The sequence below is a fragment of the Papaver somniferum genome, chromosome 3, assembly GCF_003573695.1.
Source record: "Papaver somniferum cultivar HN1 chromosome 3, ASM357369v1, whole genome shotgun sequence".
NCBI classification, from domain to species: Eukaryota; Viridiplantae; Streptophyta; class Magnoliopsida; order Ranunculales; family Papaveraceae; genus Papaver; species Papaver somniferum.
In genome coordinates this window covers 96,832,200-96,846,166 of record NC_039360.1, presented here as the reverse complement: position 1 = coordinate 96,846,166, position 13,967 = coordinate 96,832,200, and the positions used below count along the sequence as shown (strand labels likewise).

Sequence of the window (13,967 nt, the reverse complement as noted above, 5' to 3'; positions counted from 1 at the left end):
TTCGAGTTATAACGATAAAGTTATGAGTGATTTAAGTTCATTAGTAGGAAACATTCCATGGGCTTTGGAGTGGTCCGCGAACTTGGGCCCAATACGTAGCTAAAAGGGATTTTTGGTCAAGTTGGTGATGTTTCCTTATCTAGGCAAGTTAGCTATTGGTCCAAACACTTTTGATTACCATATTAAAGTGTTTGTGATTCCTGCCTAAGTTAAAATGTGATTTATTCACATAAATATAATTTTTGCTAAATAAATTATTTATTTAATTACTAGGTATCCCCGGGGCCTTACGGCCACGGCTCAACCTCTCCTTTTAACAATATACTAAAAAAGACTACAACTCAATTAATATATTCATATACTTTAAAAAGACTATAACTTAGTCAATTTAGGTTCGAGGGAAGAACATCAATAATCTTTTAAAAATATAAATATAAACATAAATTTGGAATCCCTTGAATATGCCAAATAAATTCATAGAACAATAACCCAGAACATCGTAACTTTAAAAAAAGCTAAAACAATGTAATTGAACCATAATGTATATTACTGAAAACAGAATCAAATCTTATAAGAATCCTTTTTTAAAAAGAAATAGCTGTAGCTAAACCAATTCATTAGATTATTTTCCATAATATCATTGACCACCTACTTTTCATCAGCACAGTCCACTTTGTTTTTCAGTTTGGGTCGAGTCTTTTTGGATGGTGTATCTGGCTGCTTTGCTTCCTTTTCGTTAGCTAATGCATGCTTCCATAAATCCATGGTCGAAGACTTCTGATAAGTGTAACCTTGCATTGCCAAATTAGTTTTCAACAACAACTATGTCCCATTTCTATTCATGAACAATACAATTACTTGTTAAGTGATATAATTCTCGGCACTTGGTAAATCTTGTTCTTGATAATTGGTATTCTTGACAACTCTTGACTCTTCACATAGGTCAAATTTTCCCTCATCCATTTTTTTAAAACATCTTAAATCTATTGCTTTAGTATTTAACACATCATAAGTATAATTGGATGCATAACACTCATCAACATGTGACAATAAGAGGAACAAAATCCACATTGATGTGGCAATTAAGCTTCATGACAGATTGGGTTGTAAGAAACAACATCTGAAGATAAATTGAATATTCACCTTTATCCAAAAATATACGATGAACTTGTATCTTCAATTAATTTTCAATACATTTTTAATTTCTCATACAGGGAGATTCGATTCCTACAACCATATAGACCATGTACCACACATAGTCCTCGTGTTAGAAAAAAGAACCGGGATTTTTCATCTAAAGATTTAACACAAATAAATTTGTGGATCCGTTCCACAATTCATATTTTTTTAAAATTATTCAAGAATAAAAGATAAAAATAAAATCATATAGTGTAATTATTTTTTTGGAAGTCAGTCTTGTACACATAGGAAATACAACTACTTTACAAAAATATTTTTTCCTTGATTTATTTCAGCAAATAATCTCTTTTCAACTTGAAAATATGGATTATTTCAATCAGGACAATCTGATGCATCTTGATATTGTAGATGTCTTAAAATTTTGGCGAATCTAAGTTCAAAGTCATCATCGGAAAGATATACAGTTGACAGTTAAAACGTGTAATCGTCATCAAATCTTGATAGATTTCGAACGACTGTCTACCAAAACTTCTTGAATATCTTCTAATTCCCAAAATAGAAAAATACTTGTTTGGGCGTTTTAAAAAATAATGTAATTTAATTAAGCTTTGGTAGATTTTTTTACATGAATTTTGATGCTTCATTTCAGGTTGCCCACCGTATCTACTATAAAGCAAATGGAAAGGAAAAGAAAAAAGCATAATATAAAGGCGAGTATCCATGAAGGGACTTAAAAATCCAAATTGATTTATTTCCTACAGTCAAGTATCAATGAGAACTACCTAATGGTTCATCTTTTTTCCTTACTAATTCATAAGCCAAGTGTTCAATGTCTTCTAGGTGTATTACCTATTTTTCATGCTGAATTATTAAGCGTAAAACTTGTTAATTTAACAATAAATAACACCGACATTTACTTTTATTCATTTATTTCAAAAATATTTTAATCCATATATAAATTATTCGCTTTAGAATATATATATATATATATATATATATATATATATATATATATATATATATATATATATATATCAGAGGTTTATTGAAGTTCATGGGCCTAACTAACCTTAAAAACCTGCTTTTAAGGTTAGGTTTTCCCAAGGATCGTAAAAAGCAGGTTCTTAGATATAACCCATACAATGTGGACATAATATCTCAACATGCCCCCTCACGTGTAGCCTCTTTGGGTCCAACACGTGGACACTAAATCAGGTGACAGTAAAGGTGTGATCAAATGATTCATCACAAATTGCCTGCTCTGATACCATATGCGACAAATAATGTGAACAAACTACCCTAAAAATAATTAAATCAGTCCTAATCAAAGATATGAAATTTTAAAAAGTAATCACAATAGATACACATTTACAAACACATTTCCAGTCTAAAGAGCATGACTACAACATAGACAGAACTCAAGTTGGAAGTTCAAGTTTTGAGGTATAACATGGACACAACCTAAGTTGGATGTTCATTTTTGGAGATCCATCGAATGCCATAGAGGAAAGAAGACTTTGGAAAATAAAGTGATGCAGAAAGAAGAACAGATAGAAAAAAAATAACGACAATATCGTGTTTAACAAAAAAGTACAAAGGAATGAAGCAAAAGATAACTCACCATATGAATGGCTTGACGATTTTAGTGTTGAATCGTTGAAGAGATTACATATTGAGTACATGTTGCACCAAAGGTTACATATTACTCTTGCACTTACCAACACTAAGATTTCCACAAACATTTAAATCCTATAATGTCATCTTTTGGTTAATCAACAAAGTAAGTACATTTACTATCTCATCTTGATCTTGTTACTCAAATGCTCACATGAATGCAGTTCAAAGCACAGAAGAAAAAGGCAAGGAAACCATCAAAAAAACTATACCTAATGCCCCACAAATATTAAAGAGCCTTGGAAAGGTTGTGCCTGCGACTTGTTATTAAAAATATAATTATTGGTGTATATTTATTTACAAATGTATCTAGGGTTTCTGATGCAATTGACACCTCATATTTAGTAAAGTATCCGATAAAAATTGTATTTTTCACATAACAAATACTTTTAGTATAATACGAAACGGTATGTATTTTTATTATAATGTTCGAGAAGTAAAATGTTCAAATTTGGTTAGAATACCAAATAAGTTCTTAGTATAACATGTTTCGTATTTTTATTATATCATTATGTAGTATAGTATCTCTCGCGTAGATTTGTATGTGTTCCAAGTAAAGTCGTACATAGATATAGAAATAAATATCCGATGGGAACAATAATATTTTTACAGTCACTTATCATCATTATCGAGCATTCATTGTTTTCAGTCCAATAAAAGTTAGCCTAATCTAACTCCAGAAGATCGAGATTTATTGGACTGAAACCTAGGCATTGTAAGCTTGTTTGAACCAAGTAGAACCATGCTTAACCTTTAACCATTGACGTATCCTTCACCTTAATATATTTTGAAATATTATGTACCATAATTATTATGATCTTGATTCCTGCCATTCAAACTTGACCCAAAATAATGATATGCCTGCGCAAATAATCGAGTAAACTGACGGTCTAGTTCATCTCAATATAGAACCCAACGACAATTCATGTGTTCTAAGTTATTTCCAGGTGTTACCTTGACTTTGATGAAAACCTTGTAATGAACGTGTCGTTTTACAATGAAACGAAAATAAAGCAAAAACTGTTAACTCACTCCGAGTTGTCGTATTGTGAAAATTTAGAAATAGAAGAATCAAACAAACTATCCTCCAGAAAAATCAATCTGAAAAATACTATCCCAATAAATTCATGAAAATCAGGCATATCAAATGGTGTCTTTTCTCAGAAATAAGTTGTTCCCATTCTTCATCCAACGACAATTGCTATACTTTCCTCACTTCTTTATACATTTTAATGTTTTCACCAAGAACCTAGTACTATTTTGTAGCTCTTTGTTGAGTTTTATGGTGCACAATAACACTATTGGCACTCAAATATATATTGACTAAAACTCGACATTGACTTCGTTGGCTACAAAATCAAGTTACATATTTGTATATCCATAAAATATGAACTTCGTAGAGATAATTGTTTAATTAATTGAAATTTTTTCCAAACCAACATCTAAGGCATTTTAGGTTTGGTTATAGTGCTTATTACTTTGTTCGATTTTTCTTTTTTTTTTTCTTTTAGATTTTTCTCTTTTTCTTAATTAGGATGATGTGGTAAGGCTTTTCCAAGTAAGTTAAGAGTTTTATTTTTGCAAGTTTCCCCTATCTTCGATTTAAAACTATTTATTTATTTTAGTAATTGTGTAAATTTATGAACAACCAAAATAATTCTATGTAACTAATTCACTATTTCAACACTTATATGCATTTTAATTTCATACTCTCCCTCCGTTCCTTTTTAATATGCTAGTTTTGTTTTTAGAGAAATTTAAGGAAGTTAAGAGAACTAATCATTGAAAGTGGTCCTCATGACACTTGTCAATAAAAGAAGTAAAGTGAAATGCTCCACATAACACTTGTCATCAAAAGAAGTTAAGAGAAAAGTGGTTCCAGAAAACTAAAGTAACATTTGACTTTCCCAATTATGAAACCAGCCTATTTTTTTAAAACATTTATTTATAGAACGGAGGGAGTATACTCCATCAAACTCATGTATGTAATTTTAAACACATATCAGTGATATCACACATGTTTGGAAAAACATAATTGAAAGGACTAACAAACCAAGCCGATAAAGATAAGTTTCAAGAACACCGACGAAAAGGATAAAGATCTAGCATCAAGTACATCCGAAATTAAAACAGAAAATGGTTAAAGAATAACACCCAGGAAAAAGACAATCATTTCATTACTAATATTTCCTACGTGAAAAAATCAGCAGAGTCATGGCCGTACTTCTTCTAACATCTTTCCGTAAGATCCAAACCTTCCCCGTATCCTTTTCTACCATCTTTCCGTAAGAACGAAACCATTGCTTGTTCTTTCTACACATATTTCGCCTTGGCCAACTATTATTCCAAGTTCCTCCAAAAACATTTCATTTATTAATATCTTAGCTTTCTCCAAGAATGTCATCACTCCAAATCCAAGCTTGTACGTGTTTTGCTCTATCATTTCCTTTTTCAACTGGTACCCAAACTTGTACGTACTTCTCTGTATTCTCTTCCTTTTTCTATCTTCTTCGCAGAAATCTGCCATCGTATGCTCGGACACCAATATTAATTATCTAGGTAAATGCGCAAAAACTACATGGACATCAGCTACTCATAGATAGTCTCTAAACAGATTTCCTCCGATAATCTTTTTGCATTTTAGGTTTCGTACCATGGTTCTGGCGAGGTAGTACTTGGAAAAATACATACCTATAATGACCTCTTCATCAACAAATAAAACTTGAATACCGATACAAATTTAAGTTTTAGCTAGAAATTGACAGTTTTAAGTGTGTACTATGTAGTTCCTGATGAAACTAAACACAGGTCTGTTAAAAATAACCAATGAGGTGCAATTTTTGGATCAAAAAATAGGTAGATCAATTTTAAGGCTAGCTACCTGTAAACATATTAATTTCCGCTGAAGTCCACTTCAGTAGAAGGGTCATAAGTAATAAGTATTGGTAACACACAAAGAACCAAGTAAGATTAGCTGCACGAAAACATGTATAACCATAAGGACCTCCGCCATCTATGGGAATCGAACCCACAACCACATGGTTCAAAGCCATGCACTCTTCCGACTGAGCTAAGATGGCAAGTGGCAACACATGAGGAATGGCAAAGCCATCAAATTCATAATCATGTATTTTGGCAACATCACAACAACGTAGTGTACAATAATAAATATGGATTGATTTTTGACATACTCACTGCTCTAGTCTTGCAAGCAACAACCTTACAAATACATCCTAAACAACACAAATAAGAATAAGTCGGTGTGAAGTAGCTTTTAACTTGTGTAATTTTGTATTAGTGCTCTAACTTTTACATGTAGAAAATATATGAGATGTATTTTAAAGATAGGCGTTGCTAGACTTACCGCCGAATAACCTGAGAACTTTCCCGACAGGAATCCGATAGGGATATTTGTTTTCCTAACACTTCAGATGTCTATTTCGAAATATATTTACCTGGTTTCTGGAAACTCGACTTCTTCATCGCAAGAGTAGCACCACAGTGTGTTGTTGATTATTGCATGTCTTTCATTGCAGTTTTGGCAAGCAGAGTAAAACCACTCTGAAGATTTCTTTACTCCCCTAATCATTGTTTTGTAGTTCATTGAGTAACGCTGAAAATGCAATCTTCAGAGCAATGAGTAACGCTACAAATGCTCTAAAAATGCAATCTTCAAAGCAATGAGTAGAGTTAGTCAATGAACTGCAGAGCAATGATTATGGGAATAAAGAAATCCTCATAACATCTCTTTCATATGCAAAAAATTACGCCAGCAACCTCTTCAAATGTAAACATGTTAAAGTATATAGTGACAGAGCTCCTGTTGAACAATAAAGCTATTCAGGTTTCCTTGAAATTTATAAAAGAACTTACACATGGCTAAACTAAGAAATCCGTATCAGGTGCTGGCTAAAAACATATAAAAGTATCAAGTATAATTTCATTACCCCATTGTCTACCCCATTTTTTATTCTTGTTACATGATAATAGACCATTATTATGTTAATGTTAGCTAGTACGATTTAATGCAGCGATCCTAAGATGCTCAACTTACTGAAGAGGATCATTATACCTAATGTAATGGATATGCAATATAAGGCTCATTTTGGAATGAAGACACTAATGAGCTGTGTCTACTCACTTCACTGTCCGTATATACATATATAATTATGGACGATTCATATGGATAAAGTATCAGTTGATACAGTGCTCCTAAGATGCTCAACATTACTGAGGAAGATCATTTTACCTAATGGATATGCAACATAAGGCTTATTTTGTGATATATATACTAATGAGATGGTTCTGCTCACTCCGTTATCCATTGTATTTAGAAATGATACCCAACAATTTCAGGTGTCAAACTACACATCTTGCAATACTTAGTATATAACAACCTCAAAAATGTTTCAGTTTATATATAAAGGAAGTAGATGTTAACTATGAGATCCATTTTTTTAGGAACTTGGCAAGGCAGATGTTATAAAAATTTGTTAAACTTAAGAATGCAATGGAAAGACTGTAAAGATTCAAGTTTAAATGTAATATGAAGATTATATCTAACTTTTGCTCTACTAACCCATGCAACCATACTTGACAACAATACGGGTATCACTGTTCATCCTTAAGAGCAGCAGATTACACATTAGTCTTTAACAACTTGTTGTATGATTCTTTTCCATCACAAATCTGTTGAGTTATAATCTTCGTAATTTCTGAAAATCTACTGCCCATGGCACCTAGCGATAACAATCCATCACGTAAAATATTGCAGCCATCATAACAGTGCAATACTTTATATTACATAGCCAAACGAAAGACACAACTGAAAAAACCAAGCAGAAAAGACCAAGAATCGCACATCACAAAGTTCTACATACTGAAAAGTCTAGCAAAGATGAAACAGTTAGAGTTACCTTCATCAAGCAGAAGACCTCAAGCAAACACCTCAATTCTGTGAAGATCAGTGCGCTGCTGAGGTTATCAGAATTTCTCTCGCTTGGACTGTAGTTGTTTTTGTAACATGACATCATAAAGAAAAGTCAGAAGAGTAGACATTATACCAATTACACAAATGAAACTGATCTTGCACCATATGATGCTGGAGGTCTACTGCTAGGATTCTCTCATAGAAAATCTCATATGAGAAGCTAAATCAATAATGCAAATCATGCAAGGATATCAGCAACAATTATTATCTTTGTTCAAGATCGTACAAATAATAAATTCAAAAAAATCATGAATCTTCATGCTCAGTACTCATTATTCCATAGCTACATTGGATTCCATATGAAAATTAATCAGATGCAAGGGTCTGTAACACGAAAATGTAAGAGGGGGGTTAGATACCCCTGTAGACAACTAACAAATAATCAGTGTAAAGGTTCAAATTGAGTAAATGAGTAAAGAATGATTTGCTAATAATAAACCTCTCTCCCAGTAAACTCAATCCTATCCACCTACACCAAAAGGCATCAACAAAGGTGTTCCTAGTTAAAAAGAGCAACAGTAGTGTTCATAGTTAAAAAGAGAAGCCACCAAAACCTAAGGGTCACGACTCCCTCCAATTAACTTCTGTACTTACAAAATTTTCACAGTCATAAAACTGTGATATGCTAGATTATGTATCAACATTAACCATGTTCTTCAAAAGCATATAGCACCAGGCATATACTATCCACTTGTGCACATACATCCTATGATACTAATGGTAGCATAGAAAGAGTGACATGGATCATACTTACCTATTCTAGCCATCATGTTGCTGCTACAAAAGGGAATATTATAGCGGGTGTTGGGTGAGAAGCAGCGAACACAGCTTGATCTCTGTCAGTATGGCCAAGCTCAACCAACTCCCTATAAAATAATTTTAAAAACCAACTGAAGTTAGCTTTGGTGCAACAAAAAAAACAATTTAAATACAGATATACAATTCACCTATCACATACATTCAGTATTCACATTCTTATAACAGGCAACTACTTCTAACATGTTCTACAGTTATAACACCCCAACTGGACAAAGTATCAGCCAATGTAGCTTTGGTAGTTCTTGCGAAAAATGAAATTGTCAGAAACTATTGTTAAAAAGGCACCAGCCAACTTCTGCAGGCTCCATATAAATTCACATGATGTGTTTTCCTAGCTGGCAATTTTCCTTCCAGAGATATCAGTTACACAGTGAGTTGTAGCACTATCGCCTATCATAACAACAAATGGATAGAAACGACATGCTTTACCATCGAGGACGTGATGCAGACAATTGAAGGGATTTTGTACCTTGGTTGATAGTGATACTGGAAAAGCCCTTAGTATACATTGCGCCAGTGTCCTCAGTGCTGCAGATATGCAGCATGTTATCAATCAGTCTAATAGTTCTTTTCATATACAGAAGGGTGACCATCCTTTCTGTAGCAGAAATACTGAAGGTTGGCTTAGTTTCTTTATGGCAATGATCACCTGAGTTCTATTGTCCACCCATTCAACCATATCAGATTCTTTAGCAAGATATCTAATTTTTCCCTAGCATTAGCAAGTTTCTATGATTTCCCATATGAACTTGTAATGGCATGACCAAGACTAATTGTTGAACAACCATCACTCTTGAAAATCAACCAATAGTATGAAGAGATTTTATGCAATGACTTTTTATTCATGGTTAGAGAAAATGCAGTACAGAAAGGGAATGGATTGAGATGCCACACTTTAAAAAACTCGGCAAGAAAGTTGAAAAGTGCACAAAGAGAAATTCAAAATTTCAGTTCATAGAAATTTTTCTTACTTGAATTGGACAAATGAATACCTTCTGAACATAACCCGATTTCTGTTAGTATTAATATAGTCATCAACCCATTTTTTCAAAGACTGAGAGCTCTCTCAAATGCTTCCGGTACCTCTTATTTTTGGTACACCTTTTGCCTTCTTGCTAGTAATTCTCTCTATATAAACAACACAAATCACAAAAGTTATAAATAAGAGTCGGGATGAAAAAGCAGTAATAGACAATTGTAATGAGCTTAGTTTCAAAATTTATTAGTGAATCCCAGTCTAAATAAGATCAACCGAATCTAAAAGAAGAACACAAACTATGTGCCCAATCCTTAATCAAAAGTACAAAGTATAAAATCCTAAAAAACTAAGCAGTCAAATCAAAATCTAACCGACTTATAACTATGTACAGTGCATTTAAATCACTTGTTTCTTTATTTCCTACTCAAAGATAAGGATAATTACCTTAATGGAAACACATGAATAAATTTTGATCCTAGGGGATTCATGTGCATTATCACGATAAAACGGTGATAAACGATAGTACCTCTAGGCAGTAACAACCCGATACATGCTGCATCCCAGGGATTCATGTGCATTCAAATTATCTTTCTGAAACACAATATGAATTAAAAAAAAATCAGTAAGGAGAGCTAACATAAATATAGATCAAAACCAACATCGTATAAACTAACAAAGACTACACTGACTGCAACAACATTAACCAATATGACAAACACAATATCTACAAATGAAGTACACCGAACACATTAGTCAGACAGTTAAAAATCACATAAAAAAAACCCTGAACTACAGATCACAGTGAATATAGATAATCATCTGACTTGAGAATGTCCAAAAGCAATTGGTGGTACGTTTTTTTAAGAAAAAAAGGAATTTAGTGGAAACTTAAATATAAAATCTAATTTGTTTTGAAAATATGATCATACCTAATTTAACCATTCAACACCAAAAAGACAGAGTATTAGAGAGATGTACCTTGTTTAACAGTTTGTTTGTTCCTTCAGAATCTCATAGCTGCAGAATTCTGGAATCTCGTAGCTTTTGCCTCTGTGATTTCTGATTTTCCTCGGTGATTGGAAGTGAAACTGGGGCATTTTCAATGAACTCCTTCATTCTCTGAGATAGAAGAAGAAGAAAGAAGAAATTGAAGGGTAAATAACCTTGTACATAGAGATTATATACCCAATCTCTCAAATATGCAAACACGATTACAAAATTGACAAATTCATGACGTTGTTGTTAATCATTCAGGTTAAATTGAATCAAAAACATATAGAAGTACTTACACAGAAGAAAGTATCACTAAAAGAACCAACTGAAAGGCTATTTCAATTATCTGAAAGTAGATGGTGAGTTCAGCTGATTTGAGTGACGGGTGAATAGGAATTTACGGGACATAGCGGAAAGGGTTGAATCAAAGAGGTCCGTGTTGAATCAATTAGGCATCCTTCCAAGAATATACCTGATTTCTAAGCTTCCATTGTCAATAAATTTTTTGTAAATAAGAAACACCAAATAAAAGATCGAAACAAATCCGCAATGAGAAACAAACCCGTTAACAAAATCGACTTCCTAATCTAACCATTCAACACTAAAAAGACAGGGTATTAGAGAGATGTACCTTATGAATCTCATGAATAGCTGCAGAATTCTGGAGGCGATCATTTTATAAAGTAGGGTTTTAATTAACTCAATTCTTTGGTTTATTCCGGAAATCAAAACAACCTTGCCCCTAAATTAACCTAAACCCTTGAAAAAACGATTAAAATTTAAACAAAAATTAGGGCTAGGATTTTAGTTTGGAATTTTTAGTCTGTGAAGTAAACATCATGTACATCAGAAGACATCACCTTCCCACTAACAATGTCCAGGGGTTAGTCCACCAGTGAGTTGGAGGGAGTTTAATGTATGTCAATACGTAAGAATCCAACAGACAAAAAAAAAAAAAAAAAACTAATAAGGCTTCACAGAGGCAAAATAGAGAAAAAGGGTGCTGAGAAATCTTGAGAAAATAATGTCGAGTTCGCCACCCCGATCCACTTAAAATTACCGCAAGGTTTCCCAGCCGTCCAATGGAAAAACCAATCCGGAGCTTCCCGACCGCCGGATCAGGGTCCCCATTAAACATCGTCCGTCTGATAGTCCCGGCTATCATGGACACAAACCTCATACCTTTTTATAACTATGATTTTGGCAAGAGTTTTAACTTAGGAAAGACTCCCATATTTAGGAGAGTCTTGTAAAAGGAAAATAGCTTTGCTTAGCTTCCAAGCTATTGTTCATTATAAACAATGAGTTCGCGAGTTTAAACGTTTTTCATCCCTTTGGAAAATTGGTGTAAGCTCTGCAGGTTGTTTTCCATGGCTTCTGTTCTTCGTGAACAAGAGTGAGATAAAAGTCTTTGTATTAGGGATCACAAAGCCAAGTTGGATTTAATCCTCGCGATTGATCATACAACTTGTAATCTAGGTTTTTCACCTCTTGTCTATTCTAAGGTTTTCTCTTTTGATCTAAAACCATTCAAGAGTTGTTGATCATAAACCCTGGGTTTTGATAGACTTCAGTTTCCGATCGTATACCAACACTTGTTAATCGAAATCGGTGGCTAGAAAGAAAAACTTCTTTTGAGGCATCTCGTAAAAATCCTTGAGAAGTTTTAAACAAGATATCTCTAGATTTATTCTAGTTGTTCTTGTGGTAAAATAATTAGGTCTCTCTTCCTTTATTGAAGAGTATAATAATCCCTAATCTACACGTTTGTTTTGATATTACTTTTACCTAGTAATTGTTTTTATCAAAATAAACACAAGATTTCCAAAACCTTGATTCACATCTAAAGGGAAATCAAATCGGTGTTTTGTGCAAACAAAATATCAAATCGTATTAATCGTGTTGGTGTATCTTCTAAAGAGAACCTTGGGATCTGCTAGAAGATTTGTGTGAAGAATTTCTAAAGAGAATCGGTATTCTGCTAGGAGTTCTACAAGTTCTGATGAAGGTATTACATCTAGTCCGAATAGGTAGTAGGAATTTGGTGTAACAACTTATAATCAGTGTGTGTTTATTCTGGACTAGGTCCCGGGGTTTTTCTGCATTTGCAGTTTCCTCGTTAACAAAATCTGGTGTTTGTGTTATTTCTTTTCCGCATTATATTTTATTTATATAATAGAAATATCACAGGTTGTACGTTAAGATCAATCTGTTCTTGTATCTGACCTTAGGGTTGTTGAATGAATTGATTGACATTTGAACATTGGTCTTTGGTACCGTTCAAGTTAATCCTCTTATATTCAATCAGGTTCGCAAATCCCTATTTGCTGATTGCGGATTGAATCAAGAGATAGATATATAAAACTCTTTCATATACTTTTTATAGATTGAGTCTAACTGTCTAGTTGATTCTCTTGAAAGTATATTGGAGTTTGTCTATTCAGATTTCCAAACGAAATATTGGGTGGTGTTGTTAGACCCCCGCTTTTTCAATTGGTATCAGAGCAGGCAAACACGCTAAGACCTCATAAGTCTGTGCTTGTAGCAATCTGATTCTATGGGCAGAGGTGATATCTCTATAAACGTATCGCCAGCCTTCAATGCACGAACTACTTATGGTGGAAAATTGCTATGCGAGATTTTCTTCAAGCACGTGATTTTCAATCATGGGTATATGTTGTTAGTGGCTATGATGCTCCCGTTGTGGCAGTAGGAGATGTAAACGTTCCCAAAACTACTGGTGAATATAGCCCTGCTGAGATACTTGTTGCAAAGCATAATTCCGATGGTTTGAGTGCTATTATCCATGCCATTATCCCAGATCTTCAGCACCACGTGACTACGCGCAATAAGTCTAAAGATGCTTGGGATATCTTAGAAACCGTATTTGAAGGGAATGCCGCAGAAAAAGAAGATAGGCTTCAATACCTAGCATCTGACTGGGAAAACCTTCACATGTCTGATGATGAAACCTTTGATGTGTTTGACTAAAGACTTTCCAAATAGTTAACCCCTCGTTTTCATTAGGGAGAACTATTCCAGAGAAAGATATTGTGTGCAAAATTCTCAGGTCTCTACCATCAAGATACGAGTCTAAGAAACATGTCATTGAAGAAGCAAACGATCTTTCTACACTCTCCAAAAATACTCTTGTTGGAAAGTTAAAGATCTTTGATAATGAACACGCAAGAAAAGAGGTGATTTCTCTTAAAGCTGCAAACAATTCTGAATCCCCTAAGGATAAATCTGGTTCGCCAGATACTAAGGATGTTACTCCGCGACAATTTAGAAAACTCTTTAGAGACAGGAAAAAGAGTTTTTCTAAAAGTGTGTCATCTCCTAAGGATGATGTCCAATGCGATAATTGTCGTG

At 33.7% G+C, this 13,967-nt stretch overlaps 1 long non-coding RNA gene and 1 other non-coding gene across 5 annotated transcripts; both read right to left on the bottom strand.

The window, feature by feature from the left end:
- Positions 1-5,821: 5,821 nt before the first annotated feature.
- TRNAQ-UUG lies at positions 5,822-5,894 on the bottom strand. Its single transcript has one exon. It is a non-coding gene; the product is annotated as a tRNA-Gln (tRNA).
- A 114-nt stretch (positions 5,895-6,008) lies between these two features.
- LOC113356907 lies at positions 6,009-11,462 on the bottom strand. 4 transcript variants are annotated; one of them, XR_003363285.1, is made up of 9 exons: positions 11,227-11,462; positions 10,892-11,079; positions 10,581-10,721; positions 10,129-10,193; positions 9,616-9,751; positions 9,093-9,151; positions 8,559-8,670; positions 7,731-7,818; positions 6,009-6,634 (listed from the first exon to the last, which is right to left on the bottom strand). It is a non-coding gene; the product is annotated as an uncharacterized LOC113356907 (long non-coding RNA). The 4 variants fall into 4 exon arrangements; XR_003363286.1 differs by having other exon boundaries at positions 10,047-10,193; positions 10,892-11,067; XR_003363287.1 differs by lacking the exon at positions 9,093-9,151 and having other exon boundaries at positions 9,595-9,751; positions 10,892-11,067.
- Positions 11,463-13,967: the final 2,505 nt, after the last annotated feature.